The sequence below is a fragment of the Pelodiscus sinensis genome, chromosome 2 (genome assembly GCF_052426305.1).
Source record: "Pelodiscus sinensis isolate ZL-2025 chromosome 2, ASM5242630v1, whole genome shotgun sequence".
NCBI classification, from domain to species: Eukaryota; Metazoa; Chordata; order Testudines; family Trionychidae; genus Pelodiscus; species Pelodiscus sinensis.
Window position 1 is genome coordinate 105,523,025 of NC_143053.1, and position 22,788 is coordinate 105,545,812.

The following is a 22,788-nucleotide window of genomic DNA, read 5'->3' on the forward strand; positions in this document are numbered from 1 at the left end:
TTAGGAATAATTGTGAGCCCACTGAACTGCCCCTCACTCTGTGTTCCGTGAGCCTATAGTCCTAGTCCTCACCACGCATTCATCAGGTGAGGTAGGAAGGGGTGCCCCTGGCTTTTATCCTGTCTAGTTCCTGTTTCCTAATCTGGTGCTTGCACATTCCTTCTTTTTTAGGGGCTGCTCCTATAGGACTTCCTCTGGAGCCACTCTTTCTGCCTCTATCCGGGGGCAGGCCTGCAACTAAGCAAGTGTAGGAAAAGGCAATATTTTATTTAACAGAGATCAGGGCTTCCCCTCTGGAGAAAACTGAAACAGCAGGTGTGAACTATCCTGCATTTTTGAAAATTTTAGGGTATTTCAGAACAAAAATAAGTATGTTTGCAAGGGTACCTGCCTGGCGTTTATTTGGAATTCTGACTACAATAACTTATGAGTAACAAATTAAGCTAATTAAGTGACAAAATCCAAAGCCATACAACCCCAAGGGTTTGTCTACATAGCAGTGTAATTTCAGAATAACGTTCTTCCAAAATAATATAGTCCACCTCTTCACTACAAGCAGTTTTTTCGTCATAATGACAAAATAATGTTAAACTGGAGGACTTCATACTCTGACTTGTGTAATCCTCATTTCATGAGGAGTAAGGGAATAATAGAATAGGACTGGAGGGGACCTCGAGAGGTCATCAAGTCCAGTCCACTGCCCTCCTGGCAGGACCCAGTACTGTTTAGACCATCGCTGATATACATTTATCTAACCTGCTCTTAAATATCTCCAGCGATGGAGATTCCACAACCTCCCTAGGCAATTTATTCCAGTGTTTAACCACGCTGACAGTTAGGAACTTTTTCCTAATGTCCAACCTAAACCTCCCTTGCTGCAGTTTAAGCCCATTACTTCTTGTTCTATCCTCAGAGGCCAGAAAGAACAATTTTTCTCCCTCCTCCTTGTGACATCCTTTTAGATACCTGAAAACCGCTATCATGTCCCCTCTCAATCTTCTCTTTTCTAAACTAAACAAGCCCAATTCTGTCAGTCTTCCCTCATAGGTCATGTTCTTTAGACCTTAAATCATTCTTGTTGCTCTTCTCTGGACCATCTCCAATTTTCTCCACATCTTTCTTGAAATGTGGTGCCCAGAACTGGACACAGTACTCCTGCTGAGGCCTAATCAGTGCAGAGTAGAGCGGAAGACTGACTTCTTGTATCTTGCTCACAACACACCTGTTAATGCATCCTAGAATCATGTTTCCTTTTTTTGCAACAGCATCACACTGCTGACTCATATGCAGCTTGTGGTCCACTATGACCCCTAGATTCCTTTCTGTTGTACTCCTCCCCAGACAGTCACTTCCCATTCTGTATGTATGAAACTGATTGTTCCTTCCTAAGTGGAACACTTTGCATTTGATCTTATTAAATGTCATCCTTTTTACCTCTGACCATTTCTCCAATTTGTTTGGATCATTTTGAATTATGACCCTGTCCTCGAAAGCAGTTGCAACCCCTCCCGGCTTGGTATCATCTGCAAACTTAATAAGCGTACTTTCTATGTCGATATCTAAATCATTGATGAAGATATTGAACAAAACCGACCCCTGTGGAACCCCACTTGTTATACCTTTCCAGCAGGATTGTTAACCATTAATGACTACTCTCTGCTCCATAACAGGGTGATCATGTCTATAACATTGCATGCTAGTGTACCTTTGTCTCAGAATGATGCCAGGAAAGGTTTCAGCTACTTGGAACTCTGTTATAAATTGTGAGGGTCCCTCTTTTCTCTCCACTCTGCTCATCTGAGGAAGTGGGTTTTGCCCACGAAAACTCATGATACTATATATTTTTTTTGTTTGTCTCTAAGGTGCTACAGGACTACTTGTTATTTTTAAAGTTACATACTACCATGGCTACTTCTCTGAGACTTTATCACACGTTCCTTTTCAGGTTCTTTTGTTTTTTCTCCTCCCCCTTTTCTCTTTTTTCCCCTTTTAAATCTTATGACTTTTACCACATTTATTGTTCTTTCATGGTCATTTGACTTTTTAGTCTACTGCCTTCAATACTTACTCTTACCTTCCCTCTTCCCCCAGCAGAAAAGTTCCAGGCCACTATGACCCCCTCTATCAGAAGCTTTTGTCTAGTTTTCTTTAGACAGGCTGGAGTGACAGCAAGCTGTATCACCACTCCAGTATTTCCACAAATGGGTATATTGACAGTAAACATCTACCCTTAGGGTTCTATCTTTAATGTGACATTGATCATAATGACACAAGATGGTCAAAGACATCAGTTTTCCTAAAATTCAGGAATGCAGCAGCCAGAAAGAGGAAAATTAGTGTGGCCACTCTGTCCCGAAGAAAAATGTATTTGTTTGTTTTAATATTAAACTTTAGAGACCAGGATGTATGTATGCCCCAATTCCATATTCTAGCTATTTATTTAAAAAAAGGAAGCCAGACTATATTGTCCTGTATGAATAACACAAGGCGTCAGGCAGCACCCCTCACCTCATCTGGGCTAGTGTGCAGAAACCATTCACAATCCTGGGCCTTGAGCTTTGAATGACATCTATCATTAGCAACTGCATTAGGTTCACTAAAGAGGGTAGGGAGGATGTGTCCCTTTCCATACCAGCTTGCTACACTGAATCAGGGCAGGGGGAATAAATGATACACCTTTCAAAAGAGTGGTGGAGCACCTATTTCCATAGAAGAATTCTGGTTCTCCATCTCATTTTACACCCCTGTGGGCTGTTAAAGCAACAAATACAGCCCCACTGCATGTTTATCAGATCAGTTTGCCAGGTTGGTCCTTCTGTCTTCAAAAATTGCCATATCCTTGGGAGCAGATGGAGTACATATGCCAATAAAAAAATGTCACGTAGAGGCTAATCATCTCACCTCTAGAAGTGAGTGATTCCTCTAAGTTAGTCTTGATGTATAGTGGTAAAGACCATCTGTCTGGTTCATACAGGACTTCAGCATGCAGAGATGGACACTTAAAAGCATTAAAATCACTCTAAAGATATAGTAAGAAGATCATTTGGTAATAAAATAAAAATTGATCCAAAATCTGTCCATGGTTTTAAAATTGTATCTGAATTCTCTCGCTTTAAATTGGCACTTCTGGGTTTCTGAAGGGTCCAAAAGAGAAATTGCTGAGCTGGGGCAACAGGGATGTTCTGCAGTCAGTATATAGGCTTCCTGGACCTCCACTAAAGTTTTTGGAAGGCTAAATCTTCAAAGTCCTAAAGCTCACACAACCACTAGTACTCTTCCAATTCTAAAATAGCTTTCAGAAGGTTACCTTTTGCTGAAAAGGTTGTAAGAAAAATACTAATATTTTTACTAGAAGTAACATGGAAGGGGGCAGAGGTGCATTGTCAGCTGAGAGAACTACTTTGGAAATTATTGTTTTTTCTGGGAAACTGAAAAGTTGCTGTCATTAACACTATCCCTTTTCAGGTCACTTATGTCCTTTGGCTTATTACATTGGTACCATGTCAGTTCACAAGATGACCTGATTATTCAGATTGTCTAAATGCCATTCCTTGAATTTGCATAGTTAGCTATCTCTCACACACTCTTCAAATCATTCCATTTGTAGGCCACTACTACATAGTTATAATATAATCTACAAACCTAGTCCAAAGCCCCTTCCTGCACTTGAAGCTCCTTATCCCTAACCCCATCTAGAGCCTGCTCCTTCTACACCCAAACCTCCTGCCCCAACCCAGTAAAATGAATATAAGTGGGGGAAAGTGAACCACTAAGGAAGAGGGAATGTGGGGAAGCCACTGAGGAAGGGGCAGGGTGGAGGATAGGGTGTTTGGTTTTGTGAATTAGAGAGCTGACAACCCTATCTAAACTATCAGGAGGGTATAGTCACTGATCTGCCTGCATTGTAACTCCACAGCCCATGGCTCTGTGCTACTAAGTGCATCTTCTAGAAAGAAACCTTCTCTACTTGACTCCCTCTGATCCCAGTTACAATAATATTCAGGACAGAGACTACTTTAAATAAATACCAATTTCCTGAAGGCCTAGGATGTGCAGATTGGACCACAAAGGGTGCATCTACAGGTTGAAATAAGAGATGCACTTTGAACTATGCAAATTATGTATTTTATTTCAATGTTATTTCAAAATAGCTTATTTCAAAATTTGGCTCTGTCTACACAGCACTTATTGGAAATAAATCACTATTTTGAAATGTCCCTTACTCCTTGTGTAATGAGGTTTACAGGGACATTGGAATAGCGAGCCCGTTATATTTCAAAATAACGGTGTGTTCAAAAGACAGAGAATAGCAGTGTAGTCGTAGCCAAACAGGCCATGGTTTGAGAACGACTGTCTTAGCCCTAAATGGTATTCATATTTCTCTATCAGCCTCCATGGACGGGAAAATAAGTCTTTTGCATTAAAGGAACATGAATAGATTAAAAAGTATCTGTCCCTCAATTAGGAACTACCTATGCTATTGTCAGAAGCAGATAAAAGCTGAAAGGCAACTTGTATTCAGAGGAATGGTAATATGTACTCCATAGTATGTCCTGCAAGGCTGCCTTGGAGAATCTTGCCTTTCTTGGGAAGGAGTCCTTCAGCAGAAGAGGACACACAGTGTGAGATTGCTGCTTTCCCTGATTGGGTTGTCCAGGACAGGATTTAGCCCATAACATTTATTATTAGCAAAATACTGCAGATAGAACACGCTCCAGTCTGGCAATATAAGCATTTCAGACAAGGCAGAGAGGCATTAAGTACAGGCCTGGACTTTTACATCAACACGATCTCATTTAGGAACACACAGCTACCAGTTCAAAGTGGTTTTTTTTGGTTTGAGCGTTAACAACAAATACTGACGGAAACCCGCACTGTTCGCTGTGAAATAAAAGAGTACCTCTCCCCTCCCACATGTGCACGCACACACATACATAGATTTGCCTCTGGTTCAATCCTGTTCCAATATATTTTAATCTGAGCCAATTTGGGATGTTAACAGCATGTATATGGAAAACACATTTGAGCTGCCAAAGAAAGGGTTTTGAGTTGGATTGTGTTAAGCTGATTACTTCTTTTAATTTCTTCTTAGTAATACAGCATTTTTAATTGTTTGAATCATAATGATTGATGTAGCTGTTTAGAGAGCCAGAGAAATGCAAAATGAAAACTAATAAATAATGTTTTAGGAATATAAAATCAGAACCCCTGTGCCATGGCAACAGCAAATTTTCATTAAACTACACTCTGCAGTGTTGCTGTCTCCATACTACAAGATCATTTCATGTAGAGGAGGAGGGGAAAAAGAGAAATCCTATAAGCAAATAGATTCATTTTGTTAGAAAATGTGATTAATAATATATACCCCAGCCTTGCACAGTGTGAGTTTTCTTTTTCCATTCCTTGAGATGAAATGCTTCCCATCTAAGTGTCTCATCAGTTATGAAGTTTGCATTTCCTCATGCTGGAAAATACTGACATCGAAAGGAAAACAGAATGTGTTTAACCTGTCATCAACCTAGGAAACTTCTACATTCATTTTCATTCAAAAAGCTGTAGTGTTTGAACATTCGTGGCCATTTAGAAAATGTTTCTGCTAAGAAGTCTGCTATTTCCCTCAAATATGGGTATTTTCTCCAGTGCTGTTTTCTCTGATCTCATCTCTTTCTTTCGAAACTCATACAAGCTACAATAAACAAAAAACAACAAAAACCAGCTTAATAATTTTAGGGATAATGTTCATAATAAGGCATAGTTTAATGAAATCTTTACAGGGGCATATTTGACTTTGCAGATTAAATTGTTACTTTTTTTGCCATTTAAGTAAAGCTAGGTGACAATGGTACTGCAACAAAATGTGAGTGCATATGTTTGATTCAAAATGTAGCACCCTTTAAATAAAAACAAAAACCAAGTACACACACGTACACAACCCAGGGCTTGTTTATTGTGTTTATAGCTCTTTATAGTTCTGCATTCTTCCTCCACCACCCCCATCTGAAAATCAGTTCAACTAACAGTCTCTTAAAGGAAGAAATTACCTTTGCTGTTTCCTCTCTTTTCAGAGACACTTTCGCCAAGTCTAGACTACATAGAATTTTCGAAAGAGAATTTGCAAATTCCGCAGGAATTTGCATATCTTCTTCCAATCTCACTTTCGAAAGAGGATCACTTTTGAAAGTGAAAGTAGTCTGGACATGGTTTTTTCTGGAAAAAAAAACCCTTTAAAAAGGAGGTTTACGCGGTTCTTTCGAAAAAGGGTTTTTTTCCTGAAAAAATGCATCCAGACTATTTTCACTTTCGAAAGATCCTCTTTCAAAAGTGAGATCGGAAGAAGATATTCAAATTCCCACGGAATCTGCATATCCTCTTTCAGAAAAAACAACAACGTAGTTTAGATGTGCCCTGGCTATAGACAATTGCCTTTTACACTGATTTGTTAGGGAATACTTCTCTGGGTAGTGGAAAAAATGAGAATTGAATTACACTTCTTGAATAGCAGGCTTTCTGTAACTATTACTGTCTAATTTGAATATTAGGGAAAGGGACCCTGAGTTTTGATGGTGACTAAGAATCTGGATTTCAAGTGTTAAACCTAGGGTAGCCATGGCTTGTACCACTGGGAATTTTTAACATGAGCAAACTGTGGAGTTTCCACTGTATAATGCTGTCTTAACAGCTAAGCTTCTGCAAGCATTAAGCCCTTCTGTTCAGAAATCAATTCCATCAGGCTTCCCAATGATGAAATGCACATAGTTTCCCCTACATATAGTTTCCTAGAGTATGTCTCATCTTTGAAATTATGGCTTCATCACAGTAGTTTGAACAGCTGCATAAAGTTTATACAAAACTATTACAAAAACCCAAACTCAGTATTTTGCTCATTCTGATTTTTTAAAACCATGTTTTCACAAAATAAATATTTAAACAGCACAAACCTGGAGGAACTGTATAAAACAACTATATAGAGCAAAGGTGAACCCTTTTTTTTAAACACCAGGAAAATCAACATAATTTCCGTCAAAGCTTTAGGGTATATAAAGATCCTGTATTTTACTGAAGGTAGTAATTATTTGAATTAATTGAACCCAATTACACTCCTAATAGTAGTGATTAGGAGCTTAGGGAAACCCCATTCATGGAAGTAGGGGAGAATTATTTATATTTCCTGTAATTGACATAAAGCATCAAATGAAAGGGAAAAAAGCATTACTGGATTATACTCAATAACTTTTACAATCCAGATTCAATTATAAAACAAAAAAGTAAAACAAAGAAACACTAATTTTTTTCCTTTGCTATCCTTTGATTTCATCGCAGACTGACACTCAGGTCCAAGTTTTCAAAACAAGTTGCCTATGTTGCACCAATAAAAACCCCACACCTTCAAAACCCATATCCTCAAAACTCACATTTACACATCCAAAAAAGGGTATATAAACATGCAAAATGGTACATGTGTAAATGCTGGGTTTGCATTTGCAGCAGGCGTGAACTCCCTCTTGGACTCACTCCTGCCCCTCCCACTCAACTTTTTAAACTCACTGCCTACTTACGACCTATTAGTCTGTCACACAAAACACTACTACAGTACATGGATTTTCTTTTCCCACTGTCTCACTTTTAGCTCCTCTCGCAGAAGACCATGATACCAATTTTTCCTACATCTCTCAGCTAACTTACCTTTCTTAAAACTAGGATTGTCAGGTGTCCTGTTTTTGCCCAGACAGTCTGTTTTTTGCTGCCTCTGTCCAGTAAACCCCCAGAAAATACTGGATGTTCTTCCCCTGCAGCATCTGGCGGGGGCAGGAGGGAGCAGGGAGTGTGGGGATATTTAAAGGCACAGTGCCTTTTTTTTTCTCAACAAGTTTGATCCCCCTTTTGCTGCTGCTGTTGTTTTTTGCTCAACCAATTTTTTTTCCCCGCCATGTTTGGTATATTTTTTGAAAGTATCTGGCAACCCTACTTAAAACACTCCTATTAGCCTGTCCTGTTCAAAAATCTTTGGTAAAATTATTCTGAGTCTAAGGCCATCAGAAAATTCTGGCAATGATGTATTGCTCATATCCATGTGCTCTTTTTTTTTTTAGTAATAGTTAATATCTCTACCCTGTTGTAGATTGAGAGTGAACAGTGTATTATAAAATTCAACTGCATTACAAAAGCATGTTATATTTCCCATTATCAGTCCTAAGAAGACTTTCTGTCACAAGGGAAAATATCTCGAAGCCTGATTTCAGTTAGAAGAGCTTTACACCCAGAGTTGAGAGGGGAAAAAAACAAACCCATTCCTACTGTTATAATTTTCCCCATACTGCTCATGGAAAAGGATGCTTATATAAATAAATTATTTGGAATATGTTTGTTTTCTTTCCTCCTCATTTTTTCCAAATTAATTCTCTCACCAAATAAATATTGTAAGCAAGTTTTTCACCAAAAACCAACTTTACTGCAGATGGAATATTTACTGTAAGTTTTTAGAGATGACAGAACTGTAACAACCTGTATTCCTCTCTCTGTTTTACAGTCAGCAGGCCAATTATTTTATCCAAAGGCTTGATTTGACCTCCGGCAAAAGTGCACAAACTCACAAGTTGATATCAAATATAGCATTGACCATGACTTCATTACCTCAATCTAATACCTAAAACACCATTTAATTTTTCAGTGGTGTTCTGAATCATATTTACCCTAATCAATTAAATGCAGACTACCTTTATTGGTCCCTATGGTGGCATTAAAGTTTAGTGGACATTTAGCTGGGTATTCATTCTGCAGAGGTGTGTGTGTGTGTGTGTGTGTGTGTGTGTAAATGAACTGTTTACCATGTACTCTGGTATAACAATGTATAAAGGCAACTGAAAAGTATGGTTTGGGAATTTTTTTCCCGATTAGAAGCATTGTACTTCCAATTCACATTAGCAATAATGGCTTGTTTCCACTGGAAGATTCTGTGGAGACTGGAAAACTAGCAAGATAATTACTTAAAATAAAAGACTAAAAGTTCAGCCCTGAGGGAAGGAGGGAATTTTAGTCAAACTATATTTTTTATTAACATCTTTGAACTCTAATGCCTAACGAACACATGGGAGAAAACTTATCCATGTTGTTACTCTTTTAGGTAGCTTTAATTAAGATAAAAATGCTGACAACAGACATTGCTGAGACCCTCAATAAATTCTACAGTTAATCAGGAAAGACCAGATTTAAGAATAAATATATATATATATGTCTGCATCTGGTCCCCATGCCTTCTTTTTAATGTAACCTAGTCTAAACAACTATTGAGGCCTTCTTTGTACAAAAAATTTAAAAAAGAAAAAGGCACAAAGAAATTTTAATGTTTTTGTATATGGGTGGTAACTTCAGTGAGCATGGAGGGTGCTCAGCCTATCATAAAACCATACCACAGCTGAGCATATTACTTAAATAAAGCCCTTGTGGTTGAGCCTGCTAGATGTATGAAAAGTCGTCATTATTACAATCTATAGTGCTCTAACAAGAAAGTGAGAAACATTGAGAAATAGGAGGGGAAGGAACTGAAGTGGAGGTGGGAAGGGAAAGGAGAGTGATTTCTTGGTTTCCATCAGCTAGGCCTACGGATTAATCAAAGGCTTCTTACAAATGGGACCAAATCTTTTCAAATGTATCTGAGGTCCTTCTTCTTAAGATTAACCCACGCTTTAGCTACCGACTCAGCCAACTCACTGAGCCCAGCTTCTATAGCCAGAAGCAGACTGCTCTTCCTTCTTGGTAATATGAATAATTTGGCTACAAGCACTGATCTATAAAACTAAGCTTTCTGTGATGATAGCACACATCCCAAAACACAGTTCTGGAAAATATTTTTTAAAGAATTATCCATGACCATATTAATGCTCCTGCCTACTTCTAAACAAAAGGATTATATCCTGGGACAGGCCTCCTTTCCTTTCACATTTCCTCCCCACTCCACCCTAACCCCCCTTTTTTTTGGTCTTTTGTCTCTCCCCCCAGATTATTTTAAAAAAAAATATCAGTAGGATAGTGTGTGAATGTGTAGGTATATTTGTGTGTGTGGGTATTTTTAAGTTTATAGCTAGCTAGAATCTGAAAGGGGAAGCTTACAGAAAATGACAGCATTATACTACTGCTAAGTATGTACATAAAACAATCTTGAGCATTAAATACAGACCTTTTACCATGGTCACTCAAAGCATATTAGACGCATGCAGTAGATGTACAACTACAGCCAAAGCCCTTGGTTTGTTCCTGCAGTTGAGTCAGTACTAATGCTGTAGAAAAGAGCAGAGTTATAAAAACATTATAGGAATTAGGCTGAGCTCACTAGGGGCTTCCCTTTTGCTTTTTTAGAATAGCCACTGCATTAAAAAAATATGTTCTGAGTAAAAGACTCTTTCCATATGTGGCTAGATAATACTGAACTTTGTTTCCACTAAGAGCTTCAGCTCACATGGAAATAATTTTTAACTTGCTGGGAGTGGCTCCCTAACAGTTCCTGAAGGTGTTCCCCCTTGTCCATATCCCATCCACCCTGGCTCATTTTCAGTGCTACACCCAGTGTGCAAAGTGACCTCTGTACATAAATTGGCACATACTGTTATTTGCTAAAAGAGGGGAAGGGCATAACTGATCATTCACACACACTGGGATATTCAAAGCCTGATCCCACTGACAATATGAGAAAGTCACAAAGGACAATACACTCAAAACAAGGTTGGCTATGTGACCAAAAAATTCAGTGATTTAACTTATTGAGATTGAACCATGACATTTAACCCTACTCTCAATAGGCAATTTGATCAGTCACACCTTATGTTCATTAGCCTCTCCTGTGGTATATTTATTAGGGTTGCCAGGTGTCTGGTATTGAACCAGACAGTTTTTATTTTCACCTCCTGTCCAGTAAAAAAATTTAGAAAATTCCGGACACCTAAAATGTCCAGTACTTTCTGATTTTTTCCCAGCCAGGAGGAGAAAATCTCAGGCTCAATACGGAGGCAGCCTAGCAACCCTAGTGCTTACTGGGTTCTACAAGGGAGCTGTCCGGCCCTGTGGACGGAGGCAAGATGGTAGGTGGCCGCCGGCAGCATGTTAGGGCCAATAAACCTCACCACACATTTTTTAAAGCGGCCACTTTTTTTTTTTTGGCTTAATAACACTCGGAGTACTTTTTTTGGGGGGGGGTCGGTATTTTTTTCTGAAACTGTCTGGCAACCCTAATATTTATTGGGTATTGATATGAAAATAAAAGTACTGAATAACCGCAGAAAGCTCTTGTTGAATTCTACCTTGCTAAAGCAGGGAATAGTTTATAAATAATAATTTGTTCAGGGTGTTGAGGCCAAGTTCAGAATCAGGTGTATGTGCGCATGATGAGTCACAATCCTAAAGTAAAATGCAAAAAGGTAAACAGCTAACATAAAGAACTAAAAAGAATTATTTCCTGTAGTGTAACAAACACGGAAGAATTCATCTGGAGTGGCCACCAAAGTAAAATAGGATTGATTGGCTAGAAAAACAGAGCAGTATCTTATTTAGAAGAGAGAATGACAGATTGATGAGGCTGAAAATTTAAGACATGTATTGGACAGGGACTTAGAGGCCAAACTGCCTTTTCCGTACAGCAATTACCTATGGCCTTCTAAGTGAGAAGAACTAAGTCCAACAGCACAATGGAGTATGAACAGTAGATAGCTCATCTATACTACATAGCAAATGGATCAGTTTTTCACTCCATGTTATTCAATATCTATATGAAGTCATTGGAAGAACTGGTGAAACATGGGATGAAGTTCAGATCACACCAAACAGAAAAGCACTTTTAGGTCCAAAATAAACAGCACATCACCCAGCATTCTCACTGTTCAGCCAAAATGAACACCTGTGCGTAGAACAGCTGGCTAAAACTGAACTGGCAAGATGGAGGGGATGCTGGTGAGAAGAGGGAAATATTTGGAAGAACTCTCTGGAACGAACCTGATTGTCAAGTGCCTCTGCCATATGATTGTTACTTGGTCTGAAACTGTGGGGTCCTTTTGGACTGTTCAGTAATTTGAATAGTCAAATAGCTGTGAAAGCCAACAAAATTTCACTTCCACTCACAACTGACAAGATGATGTGCCCTATCAGGTTACTCAGAGACCAGGCCTGAGTGATTCATGCATTTGTGATCTCTACATATGAATATTGAAACTCGTTCAGCCTGGTCCTTTGTCTGGTTCCATCCCTTTTGCATGGTTCGAGAGGCAGTAAGGGGACAGAAAGCTGGCCAACTGCACTTGGGCTATCATCCCAGCAGGAGGAAGATTGTCAGAGTGCACTACTCTCTGACCCTGGGTTATCAGAATTATTTGTAGGGGTTAGGGATGGAAAATGCTTTTTAAAAATGTTAACCGGTTAAACTATATATTTAACCAGTTAACCATCCCGCTACATTGTGCTGGAGATGGGGGGCTATTCCAGACCAGCTATATAGGGCCCATTGTACCATGCCGCAGGCTGCTCCAGTCTGGCCAGGCACCCGTTAATTGGTTATCCCAGTAAACATGCCAGTAAGCAATGCTTAGCAGGTAATTGGTTAACCATGTATCCCCCTTTACATCCCTCGACTAAAGTTCTGAGGCTGCTCTATTTTCTCTAGTTGTCCTCAAGATTAGAAGGGTAGAAAAGTGGCAGAAATCTGCCCATGTCCCCTCTTCCCTTTGGGCATGCCAAGCAGTGTTCAGCCCACCTAAGGATCTGGCCCTTTATGAACCAGAAAAATCTCCAACTCGTAGCAGCAGCTTATCTCCTTCATCGCATAGATTACCCACCCTGTTCCCTGCATTGGTTCTCCATTGTTTGTAGTCTAGTTCACAGTCTTGGATATAAGTGGGATTGTCCTTGCACAGTTGAGTAATTGTCTTGTGCTCTGCAACCACGATTTCCCATGACAGTAGGATGCCATTCAAGAAATGTCAACCAACGGAACACAGAAATTCCACAGCATCTTGGTTAACCTATGGAACTCACTGCTAAAATAAAGTAGTCACGACAAGTCGAAGCCTCACCACCTAAAGAACTAATTGCAAAATTTCTTTTTTTTAAACTTGGCTTCCCTTCAATATATTCTACACACAAAAATCCTGCAGATGAATAAAGGTATTTTTCTGTGCAGGCTGGGAAGGAAGAAAATGAGAGTCAATTAGTAACAGTGCTGTTGAACACTCTGGAGGTGCCCAGCTATTTCATTCATTTGTAGACAGACACTTGCCCAGGTATATGTTGTTATATTTCCTAAGTTTCAAAGTTGGTTATGACAGCCCCATAAAATAAGGTTACTAATCTGCCAGTAGAGCTCTTCAAGATGTGTGGTCCCTGTTGGGATTCCAAACTGTGTATGCCCATGCATGCCATGCAACCATAACAGTTTTGTAGCTGCGTCCATTGACCTGCACGTGTATCTTCCTCATGTCCACAGCCAAAGCTATGAGAGGCTATGTGGGTTGATGCTGTCTAGTATCCCTCTTACCGCTAAGCAGTGTAACCCATAGCAGAGATGGAGGGTGGGTATTAGAATGCAAATAGGGACTACACATCTCAGTGAATCTCTTTTTACAGGTAAGTAACCTCCTTTTCTTCAAGTGAGGATTTGTATATGGATTTCAAATACTGGTGAGCAGCATGGAAGTGGGGGTGAGAATTGGCAAGAAATTATAGTCTACAAGACTATGTGGTGAATGGCTCTCTCTGTAGCTGGAGCAAAGACACAGAGGTAAAGATGTGGACAGAGTTCTGCGAGGCGAGCCAACATGGCAGAGTGCTCCCAGGTGGAGTGACTCCAGGAAGCAGACGTATCTTGGAGACAGCATAGCATTTGTGTATGCAACACTAGATTCATTTGGAGATGTGCTACAAAGAGAGGGCTTGTCCCTTACAACATTCTGCAATAGCAATGAAGAACGTGGGTGAAGTGTGAAAGGCGTGAGTGTGTTATCAATAAAAGGCTAACAACTCAATAGTAGATGTTGAGAGTGCAGAGTTCCGCCTTGCAGGAGGCAGGAGATTAGGACAAGAAGTACAGGAGGTGGATGCATTGGAAGAGATGGAATGCAGACACCACCTTAGGCATGAATTTAGGTGGCAAGTATAAGGAGACATTGCCTTTGAGGAAGAAAGTGTAGGGCAGAGCTACTCAACATGAGGCCCACGGCCCGCTTGTTTGTGGCCCATGTTGCAGATTGAGTTTACGCAGGGCTCAACACATGGCCTGTGGGTAGGATCCTTTGAACATGGCCTCCACTGGGAACACGCTCCACAATGGCAAGGCATCTCCCAGGCAGGGTGAGCATTGAAAGACATAAGCGGACAGGCTGGTTGGAACAGATGGGTATAGGGTGTCAGCATTTCTAGCCCCCAGGGAAGAGGTGCCAGGAGCGCTAGGGCATTGTGGGAAAGAAGCTATTTGCATCTATTTGCATATATATTTGCATGTTTATGCAACCACACTTAAGTTGCGGCCCTCAGCTTGTGCTGTATCATTGTGGCCCCCAGGGCTTCCAAAGTTGAGTAGCCGTGGTGTAGGGAGAGGTCAGCCATTACAGACACCAATTCATTACTGTGTTATGCCAATGTGTCACCCACCAAAAAGATCACCTTCACCGAATGCTGGGAGAAAGAGAATATTGTGAGGGGTTGATTGGTAAGGACAGAGAGAGCGATGTTAAGGAACTAGGAAGGGATAGGTTAGTGCAGTATTTCTCAACCTTTTTTTTTTATCAAGTACCCCTTTAAAAAAATTATAAGTACCCCCAGAACCTACAATTTTCAGACACACAATTTTTTTTTTTTACTATTGCAACACATTTGTTTAAACAACTTAATTGTAGCTGGGTGGGCGATGACATTTTTGGGTGTAAAAAATACAAAAAAAATAAGACTAAGACAAAACAAAAATTCAGTTTTCACCAAATTTCAGTTGTGTTGACATACCCCCTAGACTTCTCTCCAGTACTCCTAAGGGTACTCATACCACTGGTTGAAAAACACTGGGTTAGAGCACCAGTGGAAAGATGTTGAGCAAACCTTTGAGGATTTGAACAGTGTCTGCTGAATGAGGGGCCCAATAGTTTGAGAAGTGTAGTCAAGGAGAATAGGAATGAATATGGAGTCCAGGGAGTACTGGTGGCAGTAATCCCAGTGGTGAATTGTTTCCATTTTGTGTGCTAGCATACCATGGTAGACAGACTGCTGCTTTGTGTGAGGATCTCATGCATTGGGGTGGCACATGTCCTGTCTACTCCATGCAAATACTAAACTGTAAGGTGGCATGGGCTCAGGTTGGGATGTAGCAGTATTCTTAGTTCCTACATGGAGAAGTAGAAAGGGGTAGCAGTCCAAAAGTTTGATCAGTCTCGAAAGAGTCTCAGTCACATCCTGAATTCTAGCTCTAGGTAAGCAGCATACTTCTTGAGATTCCTCCACCGCCATCTTCTCTTCCCTGTCCAATCCATGCCACTTTTCCAGAGGCTTGTAGGAGAGCCCAGGCCCATCCCCTACTCCAGGTTCCCTACTCAAGAACCAATCCCCTACTCAAGAACCCTCTAATCAGCAGCCAAGCTCTGCATCATAAACCTTGCTGCCTTTTTCCTGAGCCTTTTTCTACGCCCTATCCGCTATCCAGACTGGCTACGGATTCCTTTCCTGCAGCCCCTTTCTATTCCCGGCTTCATAGCCCTACCTGTTCCTTCCCATCTGGGATCCATCATTATTCAGGTGGGAATTAGCTGGCCTACATAACATCAGCTATAGCATATGCCTTTAATTGGTCTCTCCTGTACCTTATGAATCCATTTTAGGCTTGTGTGGAGTGAAAGCCTCACCACAAAAAAGCCACATCAGAAAAATGGAGAATGATAGAGGATACTATACAACAGCAACCAAAAAGGTATTAAACAAAAGTAGCTTCTTGTATTCCAGAAGCCAAGGGTTATTTCCAGTGGAAGAAGCAGAATATTAAGAAGGGTCCTTGAGGCCAAGAGTTGGAACTAATGCCAACAATGACAATTTAAAGAGAGCAGTTTGCAGGCGCAGGGCCTTTATTATATCTGATTCCACCACTTATTTCTCTGTGTTTCTAAAATGTACTTTGTTCCAAAGCTAATACAATGCACACTATTAGGGTTAGTGCACACTGATGCCCTGTAACCATATCAGACAGTGACAACTCGTTTTATGTATTATCAGTCAGTAGCAGCAACAGAGCAGTTTTTCCTATTTTTCAACTAGCATAAATCTGAACATTGATCACATTCAATTCATGAGACAGAACAGGTATTTCTTCTGATGGAGCATCATTCCTTTAATCTAATGTACGGTGGAGTGCTGCTTTATTGCTCCCTCTTTTTTTCCTTTCCCTCTTTTTTGTTTTGTTTCAAAGACTTACTTTTAAGTATTTATTTTAGTATATGAAACAGCTGTTTCATAGTAAGATGAACTTGGCAACTCTGAGGCATCAAAGCTTGTGTGAGTTTTGTAAGGTATGATTTATAGCTCCCTTTTTCTTGAACAGCACATGTAAAAGCCAAGAGTATATAATCCTTTTGGATATCAAGACTCCAAAAGTTCTATATCCAGCCAATAGCCAGCCTGAGGCAACCCGCCCAACACATTTTTGTTATGTTTTGGCAGCATTATGTTTCCTTACAGGGCTGACATAATCCTGGAATATTACAGAATAACCCTATTTTTCATATTTAGCCAGCTCCATACAGTAGAGCACTTAGTTCACTGAAAGAAGATGACATCTGAAATACATTTTAAAAATAAAATGTTGTTTTATAAATTAAAAGAGATTTCAATGAATCTCAAATAAAATAGAATTTTGCAAGTAGGAAAAAAAAAGTTTTCACATGGAGCACTTTCATATAACCACAACTATAAAGCTGTGTAGTTTCCCTAAAACATCATTTTATAAATACTGCTTAAGCTTTAATTTTGGCACACAGCTTCTGATAGGAGTATCTTATTTACCTATTTCTACATCTGTTGCTTTCCTTTTTTGTTTACAGCTTTTTGTTCATTTTCTTTTAGTGCTACTTGGTCATTAGCAACATAGTCCATTACAATTGTTCTTAATCGGAAAAATCATGTATGTGTTTGTTATTCTGTTTCAATATGAACATAAAATATATTTTTACCATTTTTAAAGAAACTAAACAAAAGCATGACAGCATCAATTTTTTTCAAAGCAGCAATCCTGTCGGGGGGCCTAAAGACTGAAACACTGATAATTTGCCTTGCAAAGAATGTAATGAAAGCACAGAACACTGTTAAAATGAATATATTAAAAAAACATATTGCATAGAACTCAATTCTGCTCACTTTTTCCCCAGAGGCATTTACTGCTCTGCAGAACTGAGTTCTTAGTATGATGCTCACATGGATCTTCTTGAGTGCAACTGAAATTCTGGAAGGGTTGCATGAACACAGTTACTATATGCAGAATATTCAATCAGGGCTGGATTAAGGGAGGGGCTAGCTGGGCAGCTGCATGGGGCGCCAACCTATGGGGGGCATCTGATGGCAGCTGTAAGGGGTGCTGCGCGCCCGGCCGCACAGCATCCCTTAGAGCTGCCATCAGGTGCCCGGGGCTGTGCGGCACCCTTTAGAGCTGCAATCAGGTGCCACGTGCCCGACTGCAGCTGAAAGAGGCGCAGTGCACCAGGGGGTAGGGCCGCGCATGCGCCATGTGCCCGGGGGCAGAGCCACACATGCATCACGTGCCCGCTGCCCGGGGCTGCAGGAATGGCTTGAGCCGGCCCTGTATTCAAGTAGTCGAGTTTGTAAAATGTGTAGGATATAAATGTGCATTGACTTGATTTTAGTGCCCCGTTTGGCTCAATTAAGGTGCGTTTACACAGCACAGTTATTTCAAAATAACAATGCGAGTGTCTACATGGCAATTCCTTTACTTTGAAATAAATTTGAAATAACAGATGGCTTATTCCAACTTCTGTAAACTTCATTCCATGAGGAATAACGCCTATTCTGAAATAGCTATTTCGAAATAAGGCATGTGTAGACGCTCCACTGCTGCTATTTCAAAATAGCTCCTCCCCAGGGCCATTCAAAGTAATTACTCCCCAGTGCCTCTTGGGCCTCTAAATCGAAGTAGCACATCCACATTAGGAAAGCCTGCCTCGGACTAATTTTGAGGCTTCCCTGTAGTGTAAACACGCTCTTTTGAAATAAGCTATTTCAGAGTATTTCTTCCAGAATAGCTTATTTTGAAATAAGTGTGCAGTGTAGATGAACCCTTAGGGAAGTATGATCTAGTACTTTAGTTCAGACTGAGCTACTCAAAAAGGAGCACACTTTGAACTTGGGACAGGAGGATGGGTTTATGTAGCAAATCAATAACTCTTCATTTTATTCATTAAGGAGGAGCAATGGATTCCACAATCCTTCAGGGAGGATAGTGGCTGGAGCCTAGGACTTGTGCACCTGATAAGTAGAGTAGTAATGAAAAGTGGGGAAAATAAGGGTAAAGATCTTTCATACTCACCAAAAGGACAGAGCATTAGATCTATGGGAAGTACACACATGAAACCTGTGTGTCTATATGGACTTTGCTAAATATATTAAGATACCAATTGAAAAAAAATCCCACTGATTTTTGGCAGATAGATTTGTCCTTCTGTTTTCATAAAAATTAACTGTCAGATACCAGACCAGATCTGAACAGAAGAGATGATGCATTTCTCAGGAATGAAAACCATCAAGCTTGATACCACTGCAAGCATAAAAAGTACTATTTTGGTCAACTACTGCCCAACTCAGATTCCTGATCTCTAACTCATATTCAGAGCTTGAAGGATTAGTTCCATGCAGTGTCAGCTTACTAGTGACAAAAAAAGATTGCTAATGAAGCAAGCCTCTTAGGAGGTGGAGAATCTTTAAAGATAATCCTTTTCGCTGCAGGGAAGCACTTCTCTTTCAATTAATACACTTCCTTTCACAAACCAAAGAGTTCTTAGGGGACAGAAAAGCATGTGGGCTTCTGTATTGCCAATCTATCCCATCGCTAGGGGAATTTTGATTCATTCTAGGCATTCCCCTTTTGGTTTTGGTTTGCAGTATTCATGGATAGGGCTTTAAGTATCTATCTGCCAAATATTTAACAGGCTTAATCCATCCTGTCACAGGGAGCTGGCATGACTACAGCTTTCCATCTGAACTTAGAACAAATACCTGATGGCCTGTGGCTACATAATTTGAAGGAATCACTATCCAAATCTACAGATGAAGTCATTGGCACATTTGCAGAGCTTCTCAGCACTGTATTTGACATCAAGGTAGAAAGGGTCCAGGTCGTACTTGTTTTATAATGGTGGTAAATCCTATCACACAGCCATTCAGCCATTCTTTTCTCATCTGTGAGGAGAGTTTTTTTAATCAAGGCTTGGAACTGGCTCGTTCTATAAAAGTGGTGTATATGTATGTATGCAGTAGAGAAGAAGTATCAATAATTACTACGGTGAAAGAGAGTATAGGTGTTGCTGTGACTGACAGACAGCAAGCTCTGCTGGGAGAAATTAATGTCTCATGTTCAGCGGATCAAGGCCCTTGTTTGCTTTAGGCAAAGCAAAAGTTATAGTTGTGTTTAGCTGCACTGACAAAAAGAACAAAATAGCCCTAAACTTCGTTGTCACACTGTTCATGATATGCAGACGCATTGTTTTCAGCAAGCTCCCTACGTTTCATATGACAGGACTACTATAAGGAATAACATTCTTTACTTGCCCCATACACGTGGCATGAGGTGTAAACCAGCGTTAACCATTCTCAATATATTTTAGTGCTTGCAAGTGCTCATGCACAGGGTTATAATATACAAAGCTTCTTTGGTTCTATTGGGCTTGATTCTGATGTACACTAAGACCACTTTACTAGAGTGGTGTAAACTAGGTTTACTCGCATTTTAATGCTCCCAGGCAGCAGTTCCCATTGTTCTCCATGATTTCACAGCTTCACAATCACCTCCCAACCACATAATTAAGCATCTCCTTAAAAAATAAATAAATAAAATAAAGCTCCAATTAAAATGTGGATGTTCAACATGGTCTTTACCACCTTATACAATGGCCTTTATATATAACATATCTCACACATGAATAATCTACTCTATTATAACACAAGCCTTATTTTATTTATACAATGGCCTCCTTACACTGCAAAAGCAGCGCTTGAGAGTGTGAAAATGGGAGTAAACAGAGTTTACATTAAGGTCACTTTACACTGCTCTAGAAAAGCGGTCTTAGTGTAAATGAGAATCAAGTCCAATAGAACCAAAGAAGCTTTGTGTGATTTATTTGTGCATGACCACCTGCAAACTAAAATAAATGGAGAATAGTTAAAGTGGTCTACTTCTCATCAGGTTCTCAATTCATACCTTAGGAACAATCACGAGCCATTTACCATTACCAGTTAGGGATGTCAGCTACTGTGTAATTGAACAGTTGTATAACTGCATGAAATTTTAGCAGTTACATGCCTATTCAATAGTACCCAGGGGCAGGGCCAGCAGCCAGTGTGCACTGGCCACACTCCTGGGGAGTCCCAGGCCACTCCGCACTGTTGTCTCTGTATCAGGCAGTTTAAAACCAGCTCTCCATGCAGACCAGCTGTCTAACTGCTAACATTTCTTGCCACGGACCCCCCTCCTTTGCCTCCCCTGTGCTGCTGCCTCTTTAGGAGGCAGAAAGGGGGGAAGGCAAATCTGCAGAGATGGCACACGCAGGGACCTTGCTTGAAAGCCTACCCTCTCACCCTCCATGCTGCTGCTTCTCTATCAGAGGCAGCATCATGGGGGTGTGGGGACTGGTGGATCCAGTGCTCGTAGGGAGCCTGTTTAAAGCCAGCTCCTCACAGGCACTGGCTCCTGCTCTCCCCAACCTTGCTGCCTCTAATACAGAGGCAGCATAGGGTGGGGGAGTGCATGTAGTAAGAAAGATTAACTGATAAGCTGAGTTTTCTCAGTTAATCATGTAGTCGACTACACATTGGCATCTCTATTACCAACAGAAGAAAAGGTTAAAACGTGGAAACTGAACAATTAAAAGCTGCTAACAGTCACAATAGTGCAAAATCCAAATTTCTCCATGTTTCTGTGCCAGTGTTAGTGTTGCTAGAAATATTTACTGTACTACTTTGAAGGGCCCTTTCATGTAAGTTTTTCCAGCTGCCTCAGTCTCTTCATCTACCACATATGCTATAGATGCAGGGAGCATAACTATCTGATGGCTAGATTGTTGAAAAACATGATTTTTTTGAAAAAATGTTAAGTGATTTCTGTCCTTACCTCACTTCAATTTCCCCATCTATAAAATTTTCCCTCCTTTTTAGGTACTTGCAGATCTAGTGAGGAGTGCTATGTAGCAGCCGGGTATCATTATTATTACGGAAATATTATCTAATACTATATATAATCTTTTTCATCTTGTTTCAGATTTGTAAAGAGAATTATCTATGCAATAAAACTCTGTTCCAAAAAGCACCTTCAAAAAGGAGCCAGCATTTGCCATATCTAAAAGAACACAGGTCTCACAGTCTCACCCTGTCTTGCAGTCACAGAAACCAAAAGCTACAGAGGACAACACAGAGGAGCTGAGACTGACCCCTGAAGCGAATAGGCAACTGACACTGGAAAGATATCAAAGCTACACTGACTCTGTTGGTGGCACTGTGACCTTATGCAGCAAATGAAGATGTTGGTGATTTTTTTCAATAATGCATCTACAACACTGGAAAAGCATATGATTGTTTTTCCTGAAAAAGCAACATATTAATACTGTAAATCTGTCTGGTTTCCGTCAGGACAACATTAGTGTCACTGAAAGAAAAGGAATACAGTGCTGTCTGGATGGCATGATTTCTCAAAGGGGACATTATAAACAATGAGTATTTATGAATGGACACCACTTGGAAAGAGAGACTAGATTTACCTACGGAGATGAGGGAAAGAGAGAGATGGGGAAGTATGGAAGGGAAAGGAATACAGGAAAGAATTGGGCACATTCAAAGGAAGATTGAAGAAAATTAAAAAGAAAAAAAAATAGAACTAACATGCTGTTTGCTGCCATTTATCTGTACATATCTCGGTCCTGTCTTTGGATTAAGTACTTCGGGGCAGGGACTGCATACTACTGTGTCTTGGTACAGTGAATTGTACAATGAGCCTTACTCTTATTTATCCATGGTAATAAACATTACTACAATATTTTTAGATAGGGATTGTTCATTTCATTTTATTTTAAATGTATTTCTCCTGTAGGAAAGAATTGATCCAAGCTGTTCTGTGCCCATCGTCGGTCAGTGACTGGCCCAGTGTTTATAGGCAGTCCCCGAGTTACGCGGATCCGACTTATGTTGGATCCGCAGTTACAAACGGGGCCCGTCTCCCTGGTCTCCAGCAGACCAGGGAGAGGAAGCAAAGCGGCGGAGCACGCAGGCAGCGGACAGCCCAGACGCGTCTGGGCTGTCCGCTGCCCGCGTGTTCCGCGGCTTTGCTCCCCGTCCCCCTGGTCTGCAGACCAGGGAGACGGGGAGCAAAGCAGAGCAAAGCCGCGGAGCCCGAGGGCAGTAGGACAGCCACGGCATGTCTGGGCTGTCCCGCTGCCCCGTGCTTCGCGGCTTTGTTCCGGACACCTGTGGTACAGCAGCTGGGGCGCTGCCGGTTGGTCCCGTAGCGCCGCTCTGGGCGCTACGGGACCAACCCGGCAGCACCCCAGCTGCTCTGCCCCAGGC

General features: G+C 40.7%; 1 long non-coding RNA gene across 3 annotated transcripts in view; it reads left to right on the forward strand.

Moving 5' to 3' along the window:
* The window catches only part of LOC102448719 (uncharacterized), a 99,339-nt gene extending 77,067 nt beyond the window's left edge, over window positions 1-22,272 (forward strand). For all 3 annotated transcript variants that reach the window (XR_016348833.1, XR_016348835.1, XR_016348834.1), the window contains one exon: window positions 21,491-22,272. This is a non-coding gene — a long non-coding RNA (uncharacterized LOC102448719). The remainder of the gene's footprint in view (window positions 1-21,490) is intronic.
* Window positions 22,273-22,788: the final 516 nt, after the last annotated feature.